General features: G+C 38.9%; 1 long non-coding RNA gene across 2 annotated transcripts in view; it reads right to left on the bottom strand.

Moving 5' to 3' along the window:
* LOC140187124 (uncharacterized) overlaps positions 1 to 23,036 on the bottom strand; it is a 45,432-nt gene that overhangs the window by 6,989 nt on the left and 15,407 nt on the right. The window contains exon 3 of one of the 2 annotated variants that reach the window (XR_011883006.1): positions 8,793 to 8,870. The exons of the other annotated variant lie outside the window; for it this stretch is intronic. This is a non-coding gene — a long non-coding RNA (uncharacterized lncRNA). Of the gene's footprint in view, positions 1 to 8,792; positions 8,871 to 23,036 lie in introns of those variants that run through there. 2 annotated transcript variants of the gene reach the window in all.

Below are 23,036 nucleotides of genomic sequence, written 5' to 3'. Positions count from 1 at the left end.
GCATATAGTGAAATGCATTGTTTGCGTTAACAACCAACACATCTGAGGAGGTTCTGGGGGCATCCTGCAAAAGTCGCGCCCACTTAGTAAGCCCACAACATTCAGCAGAACAAGTAATAAACAACAAAACAGCCTTTCTCACCCTCCATCCCACGCACCCGCCAATTCACGTGCACAGATGGGCCTCCAATTCCACAGACAATCCCCAAACAGTCTCTTCACCTCACAATCAACTTTGTCAAGGATTTATTGTCTGCCAGAACAGCCCTTCCCCTAAGTGTACTGCTTTATTCTGCGTTCTGTTACTATTTTTCCTTGTGCTACCTCATTGCATTGTTGCAATGAAATGTTCGTATGGATGGCATGTGAAACAAAGTTTTTCACCACCTCGGTACATGAGAGGATAATAAACTAATTTATTTACCAATTCACGAGGCTCTCCAGGTTCTCGGAAGTTGAGAGAGGCTCAGCTGCCACCAGTGCCTTGGGCAGGGCCAGATTTAAACCCTTATCTCGGGGAAATTTCCCCTGTGAACTTACTACTGTCACTTTAAACCCAATAATTATTTTATAGTCCTTATTCAGTACTAGGACTCTTCCTCCTTTGATTGGTGGAATTGATTGAAGAAGACCGAATCTGATAGGAGAAGACAGTGGACCATGGGAGAAAGGAGGAGGGGCACCAGAGGGGGGTGATGGGTAGGTGAGAAGGAAGCCAGGATGGAAAAAGAGAGAAACGAGAGCAGAGATAAATTACCATAAAGCTAGAGGAATCAATGTTCATGCCATCATGTTGGAAGTTACCCAGACACAGTATGAGGTATTGCTCCTTTAACCTGAGTGTGGCTCACTATAGCAGTAGAGTAGGCCATGGACTAGTATGTAAAAACCCTCTAGCTTCTTATTTCATACCCCCAACCCCACCCACCACCTTCACCCTCACTTGATCTCCCCCATCACCTGCTGTCTGGTACACCTCTTCGCCCCCAACTTCATAATCCAGCATTTTTCCCCACCCTCTCCAGTCCTGATGAAGAATCTTGGCCTGAAACATCAACTGTATGTTTTGCTTCATAGATGTTGCATGACCCTGCTGGGTCTCCCCTATTAACACATAAAATACGTCATTAATGTAACGCCCATTGATACTTTAAGGGCATTAGAAATAGCCATTGGATGTAGGATATTTTTGACTTTAACTGCACAGTGCAAGGTAATAAAACTTGTTAATCAATCCTCATTCAAATTGTTTGTTTCTGACTTAGATAGTTCTCAAGAACAAAACCCTTAAGTAACTCGGGGACTGTCGGTACTTCAAAAATCTAAATGAGGTAGAAAAATGGATCGTGTACAAATGATCTTTGCTGTGGTTATTGAGTCCACGGAAAATGTGAACCATGCACTGGAGTTTATTTCTGGAGTACTCAGATTAAAAAATAAAGATGCTATTCATATGTTGTATTTAACCTTGGTTAGATACATTAGTGCATACAGCTCTAGTTGATTTTCTTTAAAAATATACATGGAATTACCACTCGAGGTGGAAAGAGGATTTATGAAGATATTTCCAGAAATCAAAAGACATAGCTAAGAGAAAGAAAATAAATTGGACGGGGTCTTGAAAAGCCGGGTGTGACGTTGCACAATAGATGGTTTTAAAATTAGGAACAATTTTCTGAGAGAAAACACAGACAAGTTTCACTTGTGATCAGAATGAGAACTGAGAGGCTTCAGTATAAATTAGACACCAATAAATCAGATAGAATGTGCACATAGAAGATCCTGTTAGTTATCTCCTGTTCTGCTTCTTGTTCCAATGTTCAATATCTATTTTGTTGCATCTTATCAAAGGTCTTTTGGAAATACAGATACAGTACATAACATCTACCACTTCACCCTATTCTACTCCCTTACCATGTTATTGGTTAAATGAGGACAGGTGAGAATATAGTGATAGAATTTAAGAATATAGAAACATTTAAATATATGAATGAGCAGGCAAAGTTAGTTAGCTAGAGTTCGATGAAGAACAAAGGAGGACTGTCATTTGTAGCCTCAACATCAGCATGGATTCAGTTTTATCGTTATATGTATTTTATTTCCATCATTCAATAATAGTTTCCAATTAGTTTTACCCATTTCAAAGTAAATCTAGAATCTGTGGAAACAACAGGAATTCTGCAGATGCTGGAAATTCAAGCAACACACATCAAAGTTGCTGGTGAACGCAGCAGGCCAGGCAGCATCTCTAGGAAGAGGTACAGTCGACATTTCAGGCCGAGTCCCTTCGTCAGGACTAACTGAAGGAAGAGTTGTACTAACTCTTCCTTCAGTTAGTCCTGACGAAGGGTATCGGCCTGAAATGTCGACTGTACCTCTTCCTAGAGATGCTGCCTAAAATCTGTGGCTTGAGTTTGTAGCTTGTTCAATTTCTCAGGGTGTGTTCAGCTAGTAACTCAACTCAGAGATGCAGAATATATTAAAAAAACTTGGTTCATTTCTTGGAATTTGGAAATGATTGAAAACATGAGCACAACACCATCGGGTCAGAGAGTAAAGACCATCCGGTCAATTGACAATCACATTTCAGATGAGCTTAAATTTATGGGCTTCATCTCAGATAAATAAATTTTAAATCGTTCAGTCTAGAAAAAGGATAACCTAACTACTTAATTTGGAAGGTGTAAAGTAAGCATGTTTAACAGTATGCTTTTTTTGCATAGCTGAACTCCATGATTACTTAAATTAATTTAAAATTTCTAAGAAGGAATCTGGGAGAAAGAGACTTTTCTATGTGGTCTGTGAGCCAAACCTAACTTCGGTGATTCCTGATTTTGTTAAGAATGAGTATTTTATCATTCCCATTGAATTTGCTAACTGAATAAAGAAGCAGAGCACTCATGACCTGAGGGGCAGAATTTTCACAGTGAGGTTGGTAGGTATATGGAATAAGCTACCTGAGGAAGTGAGTGATAGAGGCAAGGGTAATGTTGCTAAGACATTTAGACAGGTACAAGAATTGTGAATGTTGAGAGTGATATGGGCCAAGTTCAGGCAAGTGGATCTAGTTCAGGTAGACTATATGGTTGACATGAAAATGTTGAACCAAAAGACCCTTTTGCATGCTAAGTAGCTTTATGAGAGACTTTGTTACAGAAAATAGCTATTCAGCCCATCAAGTCTATAATTACTCTCCAAACAAACCTATTATTCCATTACCTTATTCATATTCCCTGTATCCTTATTGTCACCAGGTTTCTGTCAACTCCCTCCTGACTACCTACACCCAATGGGTAAATTACATGTTTGGGACGTGGGAGGATACCAGGACACTTGGTGGAATACCATCCGGTCAATACACACAGATATCACCAGCCATCAAAATCAAACCCAGGACACTATTGCGTGTGACGCTACAGCCCCACTAGCTGTGCCACCGCACTAGCAGTAGAGAGGGAAGTGCAAAGATTCATTGTCCTGTAAGTGAAGATATTTCTGATAATCTCAGTCGTAAATGGCTAATCCTGAGATTATGTTTTATAGATGTGGACTCAGCTGAACAGAGCAACAATTCAGCATCTACCCTGTCAAGTCTTTTGAGTTTTGATAAAGGGTCTTCAAATTAAAACATTAATTTTATTTTTCCTTCCACAGATGCTACCTGACCTACTGAGTGTTTCCTGCATTTTCCGTTTCTATTTATCTCTGCTGTGCATTTGACAGAAGTTCGCTGAGATGACATTCTACACTCCAGTGAATGTAGGCCCATTCTACTCTGGTGAAATAAGGAGAGAATTGTGAATCTTTGAAATTCTCTGTTCAAATTCTACAGATATTATGGACCCAGGAAATCTGGAAGCATAGTAACCCTGCAGGAACATGAGGATGACATGGAGGATTAGTCATGCTGCTGAACGGCAGAGCAAGTTTACAGATCGCCTTGACAGAACCCTGCTTCTATTTAAGCAAATTTGAATGTTTTATTCTTAGGGTGCAATACTTGTGCAATGCACACAAAATGCATTCAGCTGGAACTTAGTTGGTCAGGCACCGTATATGGAGGGGAATAAACAGTTAATGTTTCCAGCTGAGACACCTCATCAGGACTGCAACCACAATGATACCGTTACATTGCATATCTATTAGCCAAATGTCAATCAGTATTAGGCCAGTGACCTAAACCCACAAATGTTGGGATCAAAATTCATCCTTAGTTATTTATGCCATATCTCCAGTTATAAAAGATCAAACTTGAGCTTCAACACGATTAACTCTTTTTTTCCTCAGTGGGATTGGAGGCACAGTACACCCGGCACGTAGACCATTTTTAACATGAAATACAGAAAGTATGTCTACACTTTATTACAACTTTTATGAGGCCAATTATAATTTCAAAAAATGTATTTCAAATTCTGAAGTCCAATTAAATATTTCAAGAGAAATCTCTACTTGAAACAGTTGTTCAATGTGAATGAACGTTTGATGTTTAGTATAAAGTGAAAGAGAAATAGTAGTATCTGTTCATTGTTTTTTGAAATTCATTCCTCTGTCATTTAACACGGGGACTGAGATCAATTAATCTTACACAGGTTAGTGATCAAACCTAGTATTGTCCTTGTCTGCTTGCTCACTATTATGCTGTGTAGTGGTTAATTCAAGAATATTTTTTATGTGAAACTTCTCCCTCTGATCTCAAATGATTAAAGGGATACTTTTCAATCAGCCATCTCGTTAGTGACATTAATTTACTTCTTGACAGTTCAAAGGTTGTGTTAAAGTCTATTATTAAATGAATCATCAAAGTGGTTGTGGCACTGATCCAAAGCAGACAGCTACATCTCAAAATTTCAGGCAATCCAAAAGTTCAATTTAAGGTACATGCAGAAATATTTTTCAAAGAATTCCTCTTCCTGTGTGGCTCTGCACAGAATTCTCTTATCTACTGGGATAAATCTGATTCCAAGGATTTCAACTTGAGAATAATCATTGCTTTCTGTGTCAGAGGCATTGGCCAGCAATTTCACATGCAATATTTTCCATTCTGTTTTCATGGCAGAGTCTTCAAAGATCTATTGGGATAATATGCTTGTTAGAACTCCTCCAGTAACATCCTTTACTGTAACGTAGCAAGTACAAGGCAAAAACAAAATCTTTTTATCGAATTAATGTTGATGAATTGACTTTTCATGTGATAGGATGTGAAGGAAATCACTGACTTGAAACATTAATTTTGCACCTCCATCCAAATGTTAATTGGCTCGGTTGGTATTTTGATCAGTATTTTTGTGTCTTCAAATTTCAGCACCTTTGATATTGGGCTTTTCAGAAAAAGTCTGTGAAGGAACTTGGTTGCAGGTTTGTGAAAGAAAGAAAGAAAGACTTATATTTACATCATTTCCCAACTTTGAGACGTCACAAATTGCAGCTAATTGCACTTGTTGCAATATTGGAAGAGCACCCATCTCAAATTAACATGGCTCAGGCTAAAGGGGAGCAGAACTTTAAGAAGCATTTGTTCAAGAACAGATTGGGGTGAAAGCAATCAGTCATAGAAGATCAATTAAGAATCCCCATGGCTCACAGGGATACAGAGCGAAATAACAGAAACTGGCAGGAGGGAGGGGATGGGATGTAATTCACTCTCCCAATGATAATCTTGATAGTTCAGACGTTGGGTCCACTTTGTAGTTAGCCATTTTAACTAAATTTTCCAGTACATATTCTATGCTTGTTGATGCTCTCTGGATTATTCCTCTTTACGTTTCAGCCCTGCAACCAAATTTACATCATTCATCTTCCAGGTGATGATATTTTGGTAAGTTGTACTAAATCACCTCTGGCTTTATTGCAGTTTCTTTCTGAATTAAAAAAAATCTCTCCCTTTATTCTCATTTTGCTAACTTTAGTAAACAACATCCATTGGGCCACTGACAATCTTTAGATGTCAAAACCAGATGGGATTCAAAAGGCATTTAATGCTATCATTGAGTATTGAGTTTCATCATGCAGTCTATGCAAAGTTGTGGCAGCTAGGTGACTGATGGACAGGGGATGATTTGTATTGCTGGATATTAGTCATGTGCGTAACTAAAATTGTACTACAACCCACAAGTTTCAACCAAATTGTTGGGACAGTCCATTCAGGGCAGGTGACTGATATTTGGAGCTTGTCTGATGGCATACGTTGGTGGATGCTAAACGAAATACATCTTTTTACAAGTGTAAGACTGATAGAAAGGAAAACTGAACCTAACAACATTTATTTTGATTGCAAGCTAATAGAAATTGATTTTAGTGAGGTAGTTGTTTAACGCTAAACTTCAGCAATTCTTGTGCATTAAATGCTTCTCTATCATCATCAGGTGCTGTGCCCAGTTTGAGCTTTGACTGCCGTGGCCCACACACTATAGTTGCACAATATCAGCACTTAAACCAGCTGAGATCTGAATAATGACAAGATAGTCTGGGTTTATAAATGTTTTTCTGTCTTAATTAATATGGAATCAGTGATCAAAAAATAGAACCATTGATCACAGTACTTTTAGATTGTGAATTGGCTTTTACCATAGTGATTAGTGTAACCCTATTCCAATGCTGCTGCAGTCTGTAAGGGGTTTGTATGTTCTCTCCGTGCCTGCATGGGTTTCCTCCAGGTACTCTGGTTTGCCACCTACATTCCAAAGACGTTCTGTACAGTTAGGGTTAATGTGTTGTGGGTATGCTATGTTGGTGCTGGAAGTGTGGCGAAAATTGTGGGCTGCCCACCAGATCCTTGCTTACTTGATTTGAATGAAATTATGCATATTGCTGTATGCTTCAATGTACATGTGAGAAGTAAAGCTAATCTTTATCTTTCTACTCATTGAGAGAGAGAGTGAGAAGTGTGGCGTGGAAATTGCAGGGCCACTGGGAAAATACATTGAGTGGTTGTTGGACTGGCTGGGAATTGGCATTGACCTGATGACGCATCTGGACTCCTTCTGTGTTATAATGAGTAACAATAAACAAGCAGCTCACGTTTGCATATAATGAACCAGATCTTGTTAGAAAATGCTAGTGGTTTTGTGGTGAACTCTTGGCATTCAAGTGCTTGCAAAGTCACCCATATCTTGATCGAGTTCTGATGGACTTCACATGGAATCCCAATGGTTGAGTACAGACCTACTTCATTTCTAAATGCTTATGATGAGAATCTGGAACAGGAACACAAACCTATTTATTTGAAAGTTGATTTTACTAGTATTGGAAAGAAAAGTAGTATCAAGTTCAGTCACACTTCTGTTAATTGTTTTCATTCAATTTTAATTATTTGTAAGTATGTTTAAGAGTTGAAATGATTCATTTAGTTATTTTTAAAAATATACAGCACATTAAGCTTTAAGTTTATTGATTTCTCAATTGATTTCTATTTTTTTAAGAACTCTTCTGGTAGGATCTTTCTATCCATCAGGATAAGCCTCATCTGCAAACCCGAACTTTGTCAATGCAGTTATCTCCCAGTATTGCACAGATGATATTAAACCAATTTAGAAGTTCAAGAGGAGCAGGACGGGTCTTAGCTTCACAAATGATTGACTCAAAAACCTGAAAGGAATGAATAAACAAAGCTGATGTTCCAATAAAGCTAGCAACCCAAAAGCATCCATATATGAACATCAATATAATATTGTAGAGTGCCAGTAGCTTTAAATAAACAGCTTTCAGGAGAACGGATTTAGAGCAGTTATCATAGGTAGATCTGCAACTGAATAACTGCATCATTAAATCTTATAAATGAGCATTATAATTGTAAGGTGGATGATAGCTCTAATTCCTATTGCACTTAAGCTTCCTTACATTTGGAGATGGGACTTGAATTATAGGAGACATATGTGGGCACGTGGCCAAGTGGTTAAGACATTGAACTAGCGACCTGAAGGTTGTGAGTTCAAGCCCCAGCCAAGACAACGTGTTGTGTCCTTGAGCAAGGCACTTAATCACACATTGCTCTGCAACGACACTGGTGCCAAGCTGTATGGGTCCTAATACCCTTCCCTTGGACAACATTGGTGTCATGGAGAGGGGAGACTTGCAGCATGGGCAACTGCTGGTCTTCCATACAACCTTGCCCAGGACTGTGCCCTGGAGAGTGAAGACTTATCAGGCGCAGATCAATGGTCTCGCAAGACTAACGGATGCCTTTACTTTAATTACGGTTTTTAAAATAATGTACAACTAAACCCTGTTCTGATGAAGAAATCTCTTTATAAAACTGATTGTGGTGGTAATGTTAGCACATTGACAGGATAAAAATGCAATTATATTGAAGCAAATGTTAATTTAAGTGGTAACTTTGTACAGTACTAAAAATCGATTCTGTGATAAATTTGATCAATAGAAAGAACACATCAAAGTGAAAATTGAGACACTCTAAAGTAAATCTATTATCAGTTCATTGGAATTAAGCAGCCATGAACTCTGAGCACATTATGTATGGATTTGTGATTTCAGTTGGAGTTAAAACCATGATTGTAAATCAGTGCTTGGTTGCCATCTAGTGTATGGTCTGGGACACAACCCTGCTCTCTCAACCCAAGGGTTGATCCTCTGAAAAACTGGCACGTCCTCTTGTATCTGCTGGCCTTTGCAGACTTAGCTGAGTGAAGGCTTGGAATCCAATGCAGGCTAAAGTCCAGTTTTCTGCTCTAGGTAAGTGAATGTCCACGGGACACTTGCGCCGTGCTGGTGGATCCTCAGTGGCGTAGCTCAGGCTCCCTCACGTTCCCCAGCTCTCAGGATGAACTTCACAGTACCCATCAGAGACCCTGAGAACCCGTGAGAATGGTTACTGTTCCTCACTCTAAAGATCCATTTTCAGAATGTGTCCAGACCTAAAAATAAAATCATCAACTCCAGGAAAAGGTTAATGAACCCAGTTTTACTGTCAAAATAATCGTGTTTCATGATGCCACCACTATTTATGCGGATATGCTATAACTTTGGACAGGAGCTGGATATACAGCAAAACCCTGATAACAGTTTCTATCTGAGCTCCAGTACTCTGATGTTTGCATCACCATTGTACTGAATGCTGAGAAGTTGCTGCATTTAGATGTTGAATATGAGCTAGATTTGCTACACTTCTTTCAGATTATAGATCGGCAGTACATGGTCCCATTAAATAATGTAAGTTTTCATTATCAGGTTGTAGGGTCTTGGCCCGAAACAAGTATTGATTATTCCCTCCATAGATGCTGAGTTCCTCCAGCATTTTGTGTGTGTTGCTCAAGATTCCTAGCATCTACAGAATCTCTGATGTTTATGCACCCAGAAAATTGCTTGAATTTTCAGCTTGAAAACTGTAGCATCATGTTTCAGCCACATGGTGGGGCTGCTGATCAACAGCTGGTTAGTAGCAGTTCCACAAAAATATATTGATGAAAATACAATTAATCATAATTCTAATGAATAATATACCACATAGAGTTTTTCTTTGTTAAAAGCTCCCACATAGATTCTTCACTTTTGACAATACAGAATGTACCATGAGAGAGTTGATGTCTTAAACTGGAAAGTAATGGCAAATGCATTGCATGTAAAAAGAGAAAGAGAAAGGTATCCTGGGGTGAATATTTCAGTAAGTTCTGTCAATACCTGGCAGAATGTAAAAAATACCTTTGCTATTCTAGTTGTTATTTGCCCATCTTAGTGCCCTGTAATTTTAAAGATGTTCCATTGCAAAGCAAAATTATCTTCACAATTTTGACCAATTACAAGATAAAAATGGGATCTATCAAATGGGATGGATAAACTAGAAAAGTATACAGAAAATAAAAATATAAACTATAAAAATGCATTTCACATGCAAGTTTAATGTTATAGCTATCAAGTTACTAAGCAAATGACTCACAGTGCAGAACGCAATATAAATAGAGCTCCAAGTTTAATTCACTTTTCCTTTATATAAAATCAAATTAATGTGACGCTGTTGGCAGAACATTGCGGGAATGAGCTTTGATGAAGTAAAACCCAAATCCAAAACTTATTCATTGCAGGCTAAGGCTTTGTACTACCAATGTAATACTTATTTTTTCCAAGATTTTCACAACCCGTTTTATTCTCAATAGTAGCTTCAAAGGCTTGTATTTTAAAGTTTATATATGCATTGAATTGAAGATCATATTTGCTCAAATAACGAGATATCATTTAATGATGTTCATTATTATTTGTTTATAAGTAGACAAATTAGTTTGTGGTGGGATGTGTTGCCACATGAATTGTGAGTTATCATGTGGTTAGATAAATGTGGTAAATTGTCATTCACCTCATATAACTTTCAACCTGCTTCTAATGTTCTTACTTGTTTAACGAAGTTAATAGATTTGTACCTTACTTGTCTAATAATTGTATATTAAGAGGTCATGGAAAAGATATGAAAATGGTTTACAAGCATAATATCACTCTGGGAAGACATAGCAAGAATGCTCATGCCATAACCTGGGAATTTTTCTGCCTGATTATCTTGCTATCACATTCATCAGTACATAAATAACACTGTGGACAGAAATGGAAGGATCTCATTAATGTGTTGAATGGACAGGAGAAGGAACATCTTACTTCCAGTAAGATTGCAGCATGCTTGGACGCAACGGTGTCTCTGGGTCCATCCACAGGTGCGATTGTTCATCCTTAAAGTCTTTTTCTTGATTACAAGTCACTGCTGGTTATCAAGAACATCACATACTTCAGGTCAACTCTACTAGTGAGTTGCTGGATAGTGGCAGAGCTGAACTCGTTGTGTACCTTGTTGCAGCCTGCTTCAGCCACTCAGAAGTTCAAAGTTCAAAGCACATATATTATCAAAGAATGGATAAATTATACAACCTTGAGATTTGTTTGCTAACAGGTAGCCACAGAGCAAGAAACCTGAAAGAACCCATTTAAAGAGAGAAAAAAGATGACCAATACCTGATGTGCAAGAGAAAGGGAGGAAAAACACAAATCATGCAAACAATTGAAATGAACAGCAACACTCTGAACAAAATTGGGTCCTCAGATCCGAACCCCAGAGCAGCCTCAATTATCAGTACATCATGTTAGCAGGCATGGAGCACAGCAACCGGGCAGTCTTCATAGCCTCAACACCATGGAGAGAGGAGTGAACATCATAGAGAGCAAGCACCATTGACTCTTGCCTTGGATCCTGACTCCCTGTCTTTTCAGTCTATCTTGGTCTATCTCTGAGTGCGCAGTCCAATAAACAGCGCAGATGATTGCCCTGTTCGTTTTTGTTGTGATCCATAAGACCCTGCTGGACGTTTGTAATGTAGAATACTGTAAGTCCGATTTACTGTTTCATTAGTGAGACCAATGGTGTGGCAGCTGTGTAGCCTCAGCTGTGGAGTGGACCAGGCCTCATTCATGCCTCGGGGTCGCCTGTTGAGGCTGCCCGAGAAGGAGATACTGGAGCTGGCTGTGTGCTGCTGGGTTCTGTGTGAGGCTGGTGGATGCAGCCCTCCAGTGTTCACTCAGTAGAAGACAATCTTGATTGCATTCAACTGTTGCTACACTGTGCTATATGAGGAACTGCTGTGGGATGTTCCGCAGAAAATTGACTCCAGAGCAACATCCCTGCACCATCAATCTACAGGGTGTGTCACTCCGTCACTTGGGCTATATTATTATCATTATTGATCTTTTCTCAGCTCGAGCTGGTAAAAGCTGAGGTACAGGCATAGCCAAGCACACTCATTTGTCAATTACTAGGAAATTTTAGACTATTCTAGTGGCGTTCAGTATTGTGGCTTTTTGAAGATTTACATAGTTATTGCTGTGTAGCCCTGGTTGTTTAATGTTATTGTGTAGTGCCTTTGGGATGATATTACTATCAGGACAATGTTCATGTTCATGTTCCATAGTCTTTCAATTTCCTCTTTTAATTCATCATATTTCTGGTATTTTTGACTTACTGATTTCTGTATGTTATGTGTGTTTGGAATGCTATTATTATTATTATTCTTTTTAATATTTTAGTAACTATGTTTCTCTGCTATCATAAGTAAATATGTTGTATTGCTGTGCGTGACTGTTGGTTCTGTGTTTTGTGCCTTGGCCCGAGAGGAACATTGTTTTGTTTGGCTGCATGCATGTGTATGGTTGAATGACAATTAAACTTGAACTTGAGAACCAACATGAGAAAGTTATACCTCTAAGCTGGAGGTCTTCTTCTTAGAAAGCAGAAATTTGAAGTATCACCTGATAGATATAATTAAAATTTTGAAAAGACTTGGTGGTGCACGTGGGGCTGGCCTTAGGGTCCTCGATCTGAAATATCAACTGATTTTCCTTCTGCAGATGCTGCTTGACGTACTGTGTTTTCCAGAGTTAACCAAAACACAAGAGGAATTCGGCAGGTCAAGCATCATCTATGAAAATGAATAAGCAGTTAATGTATTGGGCCGAGACCCTTCGTCAGGACTGAAAAGGAAGGGGGAAGACAGCAGAATAAAAAAGTTGGAGGGGGGGAAGGAAGACAAGCTAGAAGGTGATAGGTTATGCCAGGTGTGTGGGAAAAGTAATGGACTAGAAAAGAAGGAATTTGATAGGAGAGGAGAGTGGCTATGGGAGAAAGGGAAGGAGAAATGGCACCAGAGGGAAGTGATAGGCAGTGAAGAAAAAATGTAAGAGGCCAGAATGGGGATTAGAAGAATAGGGAAAGGGGAATAGTAAAAAAAAGAGAAAAAGAAAATTACTGGAAGGAGAAATCAAAGGTTCAGAGGTTCATTTATTATCGAAGTATACAACTCTGAAATTTTTCAGTTTTCCAGGTAGCCATGAACCAAGAAAGAAAAGAAAGGCAGCATGATCCTCAACCCACAAAAAAAATGAACAAAAACAGAACAGACACATCATCCCTGAACAAAATTGGTGTCCATGCCATCAGTTTGTAGGGTACTTTGACAGAATATGAGGCATTGCTGCTCCACCATGAGAGTGGCTTCATGGTGGCAGAAGGGGAGGTCATGGACTGACATGTCGGAAAGGGTAATGGGGATAGGAATTACAACAGCTGGCCACTGGAAAAATCCACTTTTGGCAGATGGAGCAGAGGTGGTCAACAAAGAGCCCCTCCCCCCCCCCCAACTTATATCGAGTTTCACCAGTGTAGAGGAGGCCACATTGGGAGCATTGGATACAATAGACCACCCCGACAGATTCACAGGTAACGTGTTGCCTCCTTTGGAAAGTCTGTTTGGGGCCCTAAATGGAGATAAAGAAGGAGGTGAATGGGCAGATCTAGCATTTCTCTTGCTTGCAGGAATAGGTGCCGGGAGGGAGATTGGTAGTGAGGGACAAATGGACAAGGGAATCATGGAGGGACTGTTCCTGGTAGAAAGCATGGGGGAGGAGAGGTAAAGATGTGTTTTGTGCAGGGTTTGGTTCCGGCATTTTCTGTTTTTGTGTTAACTATATGGTATTCTCTCATACATTCAGGTACCTAATATTGTGGCCACTGAGTGTATGTTCATGGTCTTCTGCTGATGTAGCCCATCTACTTCAAGGTTTGATATGATATGTATTCAGAGATGCTCTTCTGCCCACTATCATTGTTTTTATTTGAGATACTGTTACCTTCCTGTCGGCTTGAACCAGACTGGCATTCTCCTCTGACCTCTCTCATTAACAAGGAGTTTTCACCCACCAAACTACCATTCACTGGATGTTTTGGGTTTTTTTTTTGCATGATTCTGTGTAAACTCTAGATATTTGAGTGTGAAAATCCCAGGAGGTCAACAGTTTCTGAGATACTCAAACCACCCTGTCTGGCACCAACAATCAGGGTCACTTAGATCATATTTCTTCCCCATTTTGATGTTTGGTCTGAGGAACAACTTAACCTCTTGACCATGTCTGCATGTTTTTATACATTGAGTTGCTGCCACATGATTGACTGATTAGATATTTGCATTAACGAGCAGGTGTACAGGTGTACCTAATAAAGTGGCCACTGAGTATATGTTATTACTCTGCATAAATTATGGACATTGCTTTACTCCTACATACATTACACACATTATGACAATAGGGGTGTAAAATGTAAAAAGAAATACCTCAGACATGTCTATTTCTTGTTTTAACAGATGAATGATGGGGGTAGCAAACAAATGGCCTTCAAGGGATAGAACATTAATTTGAATATTTGATTGAAGCAGATTGCTTCATCATTTATTTGTTTCCACTTAGTCTGGTTTACAGGAGCTTGCTGCCTTTGGAAAGGTAGGATCTAGGGGAAATGAAGGATGTTTTACAGAAGAGTTGAATGTTCTTTCAGCATCTCTTGTTCAGCAGAAAGACTAGAAAAGCTTCCCCTCTAAATATGTCTACTTCACCTCTGACAAGTTGTGCACGTTTAAAGCTCCACAGAAACAGAAATTGCTAGTGTTGCTGGGGTTTGCAGCTTTCGGCTTCCGTCACTGTGATACAGTAAAATCAAGATCCAGAGTCTTAAAGCAGAGCGATTTCAGGAATACTTCAATTCATCATGTTGCTTGTAGCATACACATTGATCCCTTAAAGTTGAAAGGTTTATTTAAAAGTAAAAAGAAAGATGTAAAATAAGAGTGGAAATGGTTTCTTTTCCAAATGGAAATTTGAAACGATTCTACACTGGCGTTTTACTTATGGCCACATCATGTTGTTAAGGGCTATTACAGACCTGCCTGAAAACTCTCAGTAGTCATCTTTGAGTAGTACAGACATTTTGACTAAGAGGTACAAGAGGGCAGATCTATTTATTTATTTAGAGATATAGTATGGAGTAGGCCTTTCTGGCCCTTTCAGCCACGCTGCCAGCAACCCACCGATTTAACCCTAGTCTAATCACGGGACAATTTACAATGACCAATTAACCCACTAACTCATACGTTTTTGGACTGTGGGAGGAAACACATACATTTCCACGGGGAGGACGTACACAGTCCTTACAGAGGACGCTAGGATTGAACACCGAACTCCAACACCTGAGCTGTAATAGCGTCACACTGACTGCTCTGCTACCACGGCACCCCTGTTCTTCCCCCATTCTGAAATCACGGGCTGCCTGTCCCTAAGCCGTAGCATTTCCTTCGTCAGACTGGGCCAAGTTTTCTGCCTTTTCGTATTTTAACACAACAGGCTTAAGTTCAGTGATTGACTTCCTCTTCAGGTTGCTCCATTGATTTGTCTAGGTGTTGACGGCCAGCTTTGCTGACAGAATGGTCATGAGGCTTCATGCTCAGGCCAGCCCATTGTCAAGGCCCTTACTGTTATGGAACGTTATAGCAGAGAGAGAGCAGAAAAGATTTATAAGGATGTGGCTGTGGCTGGAGAGTTATCACTATTGGGAGAGACTGCCCAGGTTGGAATTGTTTCTTAACAATAAATGAGACTGAGGGAAGGTGCAATTGAGCTACATAAAATTATGGAAGGAGTGGAGAGAACAAAGGGAATAGCCAAGTCACCAGTTTGTGTGTTGTAGAATTCTTTGACAAAATTACAAAATAACCTAGGTCTATGTAGTTTGAGAGCCATACTACTGTCCCAAGGTCATTTTCTGCAACAGCTCTCCCTCCCCAAAACCAATCTACAGACAAAATAAAATGTAGGTGGATGTGGCAACCAGATGTCCGTAACTCTATGTAATAATGGAAAACTACTGATGGATATAGACAGCTATATGTGAAGGATACTTATTCATTTTCTTGTTCAATTCATTATCTCTAAAGTTAAAATGAATCAAAAGTAGTTGAACCATGTAAATTCTCTTTTGTTCTGGGTTAACTGAAAACAGATAAATGCTTTATTCTAGTTCAGAAATTGGATTACTATTAACTCTAAAGATAGATCATCCCCCAATTACTGGCATGACTTTCATGGTGAGAAAAACTACAATCCAATAATTGAAGATTAGGGATTATTCCATCATTCCATCATTGCGGGAGGAGAAGATGGCGACGCGACGCAGCGTGCGCAGCTCTCCGGTGAAATGATATTGTATTTGTAAGTAGGATGCCGTGCACAATTCTGATTCGATGGAGACAGACGTGAGAAGCAGAGGAACATCTGGAGAAATCTCTGAAATGTCCGGTTCACTGCCGCTGCTACTGTGCGATCGAGAATCTCCGGAGGGAAGGCCCCAAAATCCCCGGCTTTGCCTGCTGCTGGCAACCGAGGCTGAGGTCAAAGTGTTCGGCAGAGATGGTGCTCGGTACTTGGTGTCGGAGGGCTGATCAGAGCTTGACGTTTTCAGATGACTCAGAGTTGGACTGTGGTCGGGCATGGCAGGGAGAGTTTTCTTCCTTCTTTCCTCTGCGTGAAATGTGGGACATTCGAGAGATTTTGAACTTTTTTACTGTGCCATGGCCTGTTCTTCATCAAGTTATGGTATTGTTGCACTGTTGTAACTATATGTTACAATTATGTGTTTTTTGTTAGTTTTTCAGTCTTGGTCTGTCCTGTGTTTCTGTGATATCACACTGGAGGAATATTGTATCATTTTTTAATGCATGCATTACTAAATGACAATAAAAGAGGACAGCGTGTCCTCATAATCTAAATCTAAATCTAAATAATCTAAATCCTGAAATGCCTCAGAATGATCTTTTATATTGGTAGCATAGTAGTAAGCGCAACGCTTTACAGTGCAGGTGACCCAGGTTCAATTTCCACCATTGCCTGCAAGGAGATTCTTCCAGTGACTGCGTGGGTTTCCTCCGGGTGCTCTGGTTTCCTCCCACAGTCCAAAGACACACTGGTTAGCAGGGTAATTGGTTATTGTAAATTGTCCTGTGATTAGTCTGGGGCTAAATCAAGTAATAGCTGGACAGCACAGCTCGAAGGGCTGAAAGGCCTGATTCTGTGCTATTTCTCAAAGATAAGCAATAAATATACATGGTAATGTTGTTGCTGCCTTTGCTGTAGCAGAGAGAGGTTCTCTTGTTTCAAACATCACTTTTTTGCTGCCCCAAAGCCTCATCTGAGCCCTTTAGACTTTAAAACTACAATTTAGATTCACAGTTTCTTTTCATTTAGTTGCGTGGCTGCTTTTGTGTTAAGATATTCCTCAGTTATCTTGGGCTGAGGTGGAAAATGTCAGCCAGATTTCCCCGAGGATTATGTAGGAAAGTGAATGGACTCTGGGTGGCAGCAAGTACGGAATCACGCTTAGCTGCAATGCTTCCACGATAGGTTGCTCAATGCCTCCCACAGCCGAGGATCATACTTGAAGAAGGGACAACTTGGCTAAATGCCAGATGTCGCTTGCTAGACTCCAGTTCTTTCTAAAGAGTACCATTGCCAAGAGAAACAAAAATAAATGACCCATGGTGAGCTCCCCATTGAGAGTTCAACTAAAAACTAATTACATGAGTTACAAACAATATATATTTGTGTGTGAGAGTCAAATCTACACTTTGGATATTGTGAGGTGAGAAGTTGTTCTCCTATTCCAGATGTCCAGATTAAAGGCACGGTGGCATTTACACGTCAGTACTAAAGAGCAAAGGAGAATTCCACAAGCCTAGATCCAGATGATCTCATTATATTTCAATTTCTGATCCTTTCACAGATATTTTGGTCATGAAACATCCTGCTTATATTTGAATTCCTTATTTTTATTCATTGGTTTAGATGAAAAATGTATTTCCAGTGAAAGGATAGGTTTAGCATACCCCTGATCAGTAAGTGGGGTAAGATTTTTTCAAGAACATTCTAATACTTCAGTACTTCTAGTCACTTAATCAATGTGTAAGTTTCATAAGCTTAACAGAATTTTAGAAATTGGACCTATATTCATTTAAAGAAAACTTAATTCACTTGCAGCAGGCCACATGCAGATAAAATAACTTTTCTGACACTAAGTAGGAAGTTTAAAAAAAATCACAGATATGTTAGACATTGTGTTGTTACATCTCAGTTCAATTTACGTGACATTTTAAAAATCTAGAATTTAAATAAATTCATATAATAACTTTAATTTAAAATTGGAATGGGCTACATTAGACCTCGTGTGTAATGAGACAAGGTTAATTAATAATATAGTAAGTCTTCTCATTATATTTTAATTTCTGATCCTTTCACAGACATTTTGGTCATGAAACATCCACAATTCCACAAACTTTAATAGAAGTTTCCATGCAGATTGAAAGAGTCACAGATCATTCAGAATCTAAAGTCTTAAATAAAGTCTATTATGTAGTTAAGTGCAACATTGTAAAATTATTGAAAACTGTTTGCTTGCTGATAAGCAATAACATGTGATTTTAAAAAAATTCCAAAATTCCCATGTAATGCATTCCCCTGAGAATCAAAAATCCACAAACAATCCGCCAATGGGGATCCAAGGCAGTTAAAGCTATCTTTAGATCAAAAAAGGTGTATTAGAATTTTCCAAGATGAAGGAAAATTGATCAAGTAAATGAAGACAGCAAATTTTTATGAGATTTGTAAAAATGTAAGAGCTTCTACATCGATGTGAAAAGGGAGTTGCAAAATGAGTATTGCTTTCATAGGTACAATGAGATGCTAAGTGGTTATTTTGCATCTGCCATCTCAGCAGTAGACACAGAATGGATCTTTGAGTGTGAATTAGAAGCTGCTGGAATGTATGGTAGTTGTGCATTTACTTGGTTCACATCTGAAAAGCTGAAGTTATTAAAAATGTTTGGACCCAACATAATGAGGTTCTTATATAATTATACTATTGTGCAAAAGTCTTAGGCATGTATATATAGCCAGGTTGCCTAGACTTTTGCATAATACTGTAGTCATTTTATGAATTGCACTGTAGTTAAATTACTGTAGTTAAATACCCAAAACATGGCAGTAAAAAAACCTTAATTTTGGGTGAGTAAGAGGGCAGGAGGTAAAAGGAACAAAATTTGAAAATTGCGAGGTGATGCACATCAGTATGATGAACAGAAAAATAGAATACTTGTTTAAGTAGTAAGAAACTACCGAATGCTGGTAAATATAAATATTTCATATGTTGGTTCTTTATATACAGAAAATAAACACTCAGATACAGTACATGAGTAACTTGAAAGAGAAATCATATCTTGCAAGGAGATTGGAATGTGAAGGTAATAAACTCATTCTGAAATGGCAAAGGCGTTTGTAGACTACACCTGCGTGCATTGGGTCCAACTGCTCGCCTGTCGATCACATACAGCACTAGGAGCTGTAGCTGAACGGGCTATGGAGCATCCAGGATGTAGAAAATGCCACTGAGAGTATGTTTATTGGATTGGTCATAGCACAGGTACAGAAAGAAAGCAGATAGGTGGCCTCCAGGAAGGGCAGCAAGGATTGTTTTGGATACCATTGTGGGGTGGGAATGGCTTCACAGAGGAAAGAGGCAGTAACAGCTAGGTCATTGGCACTGTGGTTGGGTCTGATGGAGGGAAGAATCTAGGTGAGAAACAGAAGTAGGGAATTTCTTAGTGAGGGGAACAGACCCATTCTTCTGGTGCCTTGTGTGAGACTCCAGAATGATCTGTTGGCGTCTGGCTCACAGATATCTCAGGTTGGCTGCAGAACGTTCTGTTGGGGGAGGCAAAGCAGCCAGATGGTGAGGAACATGCTGTGGAAAGAGAGATGAAGTTCTGCAGAAGGTCAGAAAGAAGAATCCCAGGATTAGATGATGTGCTATATGCTAGCGAGAGGTTTAAAGGGAGAATTTTTTTTAATATACAGAGTGTATTTGAAATATGTATTTCAGAGTATTTCTGAAATTCATTGCCAGAGAAGGTGGAGGAATCAGATTCAGGCATTACACTTAGGCAGACCCTTAAATCGACAGGGCATGCAAGGATGCAGACCTAGTGTAGGCAAATAAGATGAGTATAGATGGGCAAAAAAGTCAGTATAGAGGTGCTTGGCTGAAGGGCTTGCCTGTGCTTTACAACTCTATGATTCACTCTGAGTCTTAATCAAGGGTCTTGGCCTGAAACATCAACTGTTCATTTCCCTCCATCACTGCTGCCTGACTTGGTGAATTCGTCCAGCACTTGTATGTGTTGTCTACTTGTAGGATTCTGTATACTTAAGACCCCCTTACCTAAAAGTTGAGACACTTGCTTTGGGGTCAGTATGGCGAAGGTTTTCAATATCAGTTCCTGGGATAAAAAAGTGATTGCCTAAGAATGAAATTTACTCACCGGTGCTTACAAGAATGAAGGGTAATTACATAGTGCTGTGCAAGATGATGGGAATAGCTGGCTGGCTGGGGGGTTATTTACCTTAGCTGGAGAGCCTTGAATTGGGAGATAGTCTCAGGATAAAAATCTCAGCTATTTAGGACTGAAAACATAGGAATTTCCTTTACCGCAAGGAGCTGTATATACACCATTACTGATCAATGTTCAAGGCTGAAATCCAATAGATTTTCCAAGAGAATCGGAGATTACTGGTAACAAAGTGAATAAGGAGCTGGACCTGTCATGATCTTACTGAACTATAGAGCAATCTTGACAGGTCTACGATCTACTCTTCTTATTCCTCAACTGACACTCTTCAGAAATAGGATTAAGACATTGAAACCTCTTACCAACACAATTTTCCAATGTCTTTATAAACTAGCAGCAGTTCTGTATGGATTAAGGACCTAAAATCAGAATATATAAGTTGTCAGGCTAGGTATGAGCCACAGGATCCACCTGGTAAGAGGTGCTGGGCCTGTAACACTTTGTCCTAAACCAGTCAACACTTTGAACATCCACTGAGTACCAGTGAACTGATAACGTGATTGACCTCTGTAAAATATTCCAACTTGCAGCTCCAATAACTATAACATGAGCCTAAATTTTTCCACAGGGAACACATTTATTTTATATCTAAATAAATTTTATTCATAATAAAAATATGCAAGAATAAATCAACAAAGCCTTTTCATTTGAGGACAATACATTAATAAGAATTAACTTACATTTTAAAAATTGATAGAACTGTGGCTACTCAAGTGACACCTTGGCTAAGCTAATACTGACTAATTTATTTAAAAAGATATCTAATGCTAATGCATTTAATGAGCTTTGCCTCCTTGTCCGGTAGTGGAAGAACCTGGGACTCTGGTCTTTCCCTATGAGCCCTTACATAGGCTGCTCTGAACTTCAGTCCGTTCCTCAGCTCAGACTCCTGCAACTTTGAATGTGGCAGTCTTCTACGGACATCTTGATGTGTTGGGAGACTGATCTGGGTGTTTTTCACTAACATGCTTTCATATGTACCATCACTTTCAAGTTTTCCACCAAATTACTCCTACCTGTGTTGGAAACAAAATCACTATTTCACCATTGTCATACGTCAAATTCCCCACACAATAGCGGAGTGGAGGCAAAATAACCAGAAAGAAACAGCAGTTCAGGAATACACCTCATTGTCATCTTCTCATGGGCAATTTAAAATGCTGCTCCACCAGTAATTGTCTGAATGAAAACAAAAGAATGAATTCTGGAGCTCACAGATGTATTTACTCAAAATGACTCATTGTTTTACCCAAAGCCCATTCACTCACCCATATCCACAAGCAGCTGAGGAAGAGTTATCTAAACCCACTTCTGATTGTGAAAATATAGTCCTAGATATATCTAGAACAGGGTTTTGGATGAAGCTGGAGTTGGGCCACAGTGACTTTTCTGTTATTATATAAAACTACAATTCCAATTCGTATTTTTATTATTTTATCAAACTATTATCTGTACAAATGTTAATTTAATGAAGAATTTTAAATTACTTATTGAAACATATTGTACAGTGTATTGAACTAACTTGTAGATGTTTTAAGGTTATTTACAAGTTTTGTTTAGATATATAAAGGATAGTTTATATCTGTAGGAAAAGAAGGTCCACATGTAATAAAATAAAACTACTAGTCTAAAACTCCAACAACTCCTCACCCCTACCCCCCTGTACCACATACCCTGTGATTGAGAGATATTCAAAAAGGATGGTAGAAATGCACGAGAAAAATTCTTACAAGATAGTATTTGATTTACGTATTGTATGTTCATTGTTTTGCTTGCTCCAAATTGTTACCCAAAGTGTGAAAAATTGCTGTAGGTTTGTATGCTGTTCGCTACACCATTATAAAGGTTAAACTTTCAGCTGTGATGAGTTGTTAAAGATTATAACCCATTAACATATCGACATCTTTCCCCACCTCACACTCTACTTGGAACCAAAATGAGAAAGGTGGTGTTGCTATGACAAACCAGCTAATGAGAAAGTTATCATGGGACACTGAATGCCTTATGTATTTTCCACTTTATGGGACAGAAGACAACCACTTTGTTCTTTAAACAAAATCTCTATTTATATGTCTATCAAAGAAGAGCTACAAATAGGTTCTCCTTAGCTCTAAATCCATTCAGATTGATAGGTAACAGCCATTACAGGGGTTAGCTGAGAAAGCTGCAATAAGAGGTGAGTTTATGAGCCTTCCCAAGGGAAATAACATTTTCCTTTAAAACCAGTGTGCAAATCACTCTTTTAAATATCTAAGAACACAGTATTTCCAGTTGCATCCCCAGAAACTGCGGAATGTAATTGTAGATAATTGCTGACCTTTGGAATATAACAGATATATAGGTCCATTACTCATTCCTAAACACTTTTCCTTTATTTGTCATCCTTTGGTTGCCTCTGCTCACCTTGAGCAGTTGAAATGTTATTTAGATCCTGGTTGTACTGCAGACCGGTGTGTATTTGTTTTTGCAAGGTTTCTGTTAACATTTCAATCAATCATTTTTCCAACAAATTCAGTTCTGAAAGTTAGAAGGGTTAAAATATTAATCATTGACGTGGAATTGGTGAGTTCTGATTTTAAAAAGATTTTCTAGCAAACACACATACCCTCTTGATGAGTTCTACACAATTTAAATACTGCATTACTTTTTAATTAATATCTTATGGCAAGGATTTTCCAAATGAAATAAAGGATCTTCTATTCAATAAACTCCATAAACACCACCAATTGCAATCAAGTCACCCAAAAAACTAAAGTGAATTTGTCTATTCTATGA

Source organism: Mobula birostris, chromosome 24, assembly GCF_030028105.1.
Source record: "Mobula birostris isolate sMobBir1 chromosome 24, sMobBir1.hap1, whole genome shotgun sequence".
NCBI lineage: Eukaryota > Metazoa > Chordata > Chondrichthyes > Myliobatiformes > Myliobatidae > Mobula > Mobula birostris.
Note: the sequence above shows the minus strand (reverse complement) of the source record. Positions and strands in the feature narration are given on the sequence as shown.